Source organism: Python bivittatus, unplaced genomic scaffold (assembly GCF_059951505.1).
Source record: "Python bivittatus isolate LINGU-HERP-01145 unplaced genomic scaffold, Pbiv_v1 ctg000080_np1212, whole genome shotgun sequence".
Taxonomy (NCBI): Eukaryota; Metazoa; Chordata; class Lepidosauria; order Squamata; family Pythonidae; genus Python; species Python bivittatus.
In genome coordinates, this window is record NW_028277035.1 from 53,982,019 (window position 1) to 53,985,294 (window position 3,276).

Genomic DNA, 3,276 nt, shown 5'->3' on the forward strand with positions numbered 1-3,276 from the left:
AATCAGTCTTTGAAGTGATTCGGAACTTCCTCTGGGGGCAATTATATATATATATATATATATATATATATATATATATATATACACACACACACACACACACACACACACACATATATATATATATATATATATATATATATATATATATATATACACACACACAAAAAGAACATGGTTGAATATTACCACAAATTTATGTCTGAGAATAAAATAACCTACCTCTAGTGGCACAAAAGACCATCACCACTATATAGGAAGCAAGGTGGTATGATCAAACCATTTTATGGGCTTAGTTGTTAACAATGTTTTGTGTTTTCTGGCAATCCATAGACTGTTAACATTTTTATTCTCTCTCAGTAAGTGTGGAGTATCTGGAATTTATTAAAAACAAACACACATGTAGACCATTTTTAATCTTTACCTTTTAGTGCAACAATTTGAACTTTTGTGCTAGTTTTTATTAATAAATTTCTTACTGTTTGATTCCCAAGCTGTTATTTCTGAGAACAGTTAAATTGGAAAGTTGTTTTATATTCACCAGCAAAGTATTTTTATGAAATAAATTTCCAGTGAAAATACTGCCCTAAAATATTAACCAACTTCATTCTTGAGTTGGTTTTTCTAATTTTCTCCTTACATAGAGCTATGTATTAATCATTCTTATACAACTGCCACAGGCAATACTTCCACTATCTAGTATTATCTTTTGGGCCTCTGGCATTTAATATATTATGTTATTTTGTGGTAATATAACTATCAGAATATTTTCAGTATAAGCATCTTTCAAAGTACTGGATTTTTTTAAAAAAACAAAAAAACAAAAGTAGCAATATGACTACATACTTATTTCAAACTGTAGATGAGTCCCTCTCAAAGGTTGGTCCTATATAAACTACATACATTATCTATCATTTAAGCCAAATTTTACTTCACTTTATGTTACACAGTTATACCACTGATAGGTGCAACATATACACAGAAAAGAACCAAACCAATAGCTTATATATCAAAACACTTCCCACAAAATATAATTTAGGGCTTTAAACTTAACACTTCTCTAGTTGGTTTGTGGGAGATCTATCAATAATTCAAGTTTTGCTAGGAAGAAAATTGTAAAGCACTTTGAAGAAAGAATTTCATTTATTTTTTTGTTGTTTATTTTATGTATGTGTTTTTCAAGGTAATGAAGGAGACACGATGAAAAAGTCTGGTGGGCTCTAGCAAGCATTTTCCACAGGAGTTAAGAGATTTCTTCCAATGTAGAAAATTGCAAAGCTCTGAGAGACCTCAATAACAATTCTTGTTTGGCAGCTATGGAATAGATAGTGAGGATCATAGGAAAATGGTTTTAAATGACTGTGATAGAACTGTGCAATGAAACATGCTTTTCAGCAAAATCTTGTGCAACATACAGTGTTAAATAGCATACATTTTATGTAGAACTACTGTGTGAACAACATGTTAACTGTGGCTGTTGGGTTTTTTTGTTGTTTTTGTCTGAAGGTGACAAACATATGTTCTTGCAATAAAGTATTATTCTCAGAATGTCAAGCACATTATTGTAGCAAATATACATACATATATAAATATATATATATACATGCACACACATTTCAATCTAATAATAAAACTTATTAAAAGTATTGTTTAGTAGGTTCTAAATTGTTTCATACAGTAGATCAACTGTAAATTATCAAGAAATCTATAAGAAACTAAATGTCTATAGGTGAAGTTTCAAATCCAAATATTGTAGATTTTCAGGGTTTAGAAGAAAAAGAAAATGTCATATTTTACATGTTTCACATACATTACAAATTCAAACTTTCTCTTTATTGTTTATGTAATCAGGTCCCATGTTGTTCTAAGAAAAATGAAGTATTCAATGTCTGATTGTATAACACTTATAACAGATGTTTGACAGATTTGCTCTAGCAAAATTCTGCACAAACTTATCATATATAGCACAAAAATAGTGTGGTAGAACTACTGTGTGTAAACTGTGAATAGCTGTACCTTTTTGTAGTATTTACCCTTTTAAAAAGAAAAAATATATGATCATATATGCTTTTGCAATAATAAATTATTCTCTAAACACCAAGCAAATTTATCTCTATATAAAAAATATATGTAATATATACATATTCTAAAATATATATAGAACCTGTTTTAAAAGAGATAGAGTACAGTATAATTTAAAAAATTGCAATGTTCTATGGACCAAATGTACAATATTTATAAATTAAAATGCATTTTAAATGTCTACAAATAGTGTCTTAATTAAAGCACGGTTGTTATGTAACTTTCCAAGAGCTAGAGAAAAAATAAAGATTATATTATACATTCTATGATATGGCTTTAATTTTCTTCCTTGGATTGGGCAGGGGATTTTAAATGCTTATTTATAATAGCGTGAAACAAATTTCAATATTAGAATTGAATTGTTATAACAACAGATATAACAATCAAGAAAAGAAAACCTAGATGAATAATATCTAATTTATATGGTGATATTTCTACATTAGTCTAAAGGAGCTTCTCTCACCACCCAGAAGACATCCTGAGATCAATCGAATATGAAAATGCAGAGAAGGTCATTCATTTCCTGTGGGACTAGATCTCCCTGAAGGAATTCATGTTCTCAATTACATGGAACATTAATTCAGTTATTTGTGCTTTAATCCTAAAATAAGGTTGATTTCAATCAAATTTGTTTTCAGAAAGAAAGCCTCATGTGAACATAAAGAGTACATGTTCTAACTTTAAATATTGAAGGATCATCAGAAGTGTTTCCTTTAATGTGTTTGTGGTCTGCTGCCCTCTTTCAGACACAAACATCATTATCTTTTAGTCCTTTCTGCCAAAATATGAGGAAAAAAAAAATAAAAGGTACAAAAGAAAGGTACCCATCTCTGCTGACCTTGTGTCCTGTGAGTTTAAAATTCCACTATGAATGGCGCAGTGGCTTAATGACGCTGAAAGTTGCCGGCCAGAAATGGCTGACGCTTCAGCCATTTGAGTCCAGCCTTTGCGCTAAACAAGGTGAGCTCCTGTTTCCTCCCCAGTTCCTGTCAACCCAACAGGTCGAAAACTCATGTGAGTAGATAAATGGGTACTCTCACCCCAGTGGGAGGAAAAATGCTGGTGGCGCCTTGCACGGGAGTTGGGAGCAGTTGCCGGTAAGCGTGAAACCGCGCTCGCCCGAAAAGGGCGCGAAGCAACGGAAACTCCGCCTCCTGCGCTCGCCAGCTGGGCTCTGCTCTAGGAAGGAGGCTC